Here is a 453-nt window from a genome sequence, read left to right as displayed (position 1 = left end):
GGGGGGGGCTCATGCAGCAAGAGGTGGTATAGTGGTGCAGCAGCTTGCCTTACGAGCAACAAAACAACGCAAAAACAAAAAGTTGCACACGCAGGCACCGGAGGAGGCAACGCACTCTGCGCCCCGCCAAAATGATATCGTAGGATATCAAAATACACGCCACGCTCGCACACTATCAGTTTCAAACATCTCTCTACCCTTTTCCCCCGCCCCTGCACCTGACACCCGAGCCGAGCATCTACCTCCTCGCCCTCCGCTCGCCCCTCTCTCTCTACCGCACCCTGCGTCCCCCTCATAATCAACTGGCCAGCAAAGGTCCTATCCCTGCCGGCCACGCTGGCGGAACGGACTGGAACCGCTCCAGGAATATGAGCAGCCCAAAGCGCCAGCATAGGTCTCTGTAGGAGGTCCCCTGGTCCCCCGGCCCCCATGTCCGTCCGAAGCGAGGGGTCA

Source organism: Frankliniella occidentalis, unplaced genomic scaffold (genome assembly GCF_000697945.3).
Source record: "Frankliniella occidentalis isolate FOCC.00 unplaced genomic scaffold, Focc_3.1 Scaffold169, whole genome shotgun sequence".
Classification (NCBI taxonomy): domain Eukaryota; kingdom Metazoa; phylum Arthropoda; class Insecta; order Thysanoptera; family Thripidae; genus Frankliniella; species Frankliniella occidentalis.
This window is presented reverse-complemented; position numbering follows the sequence as displayed.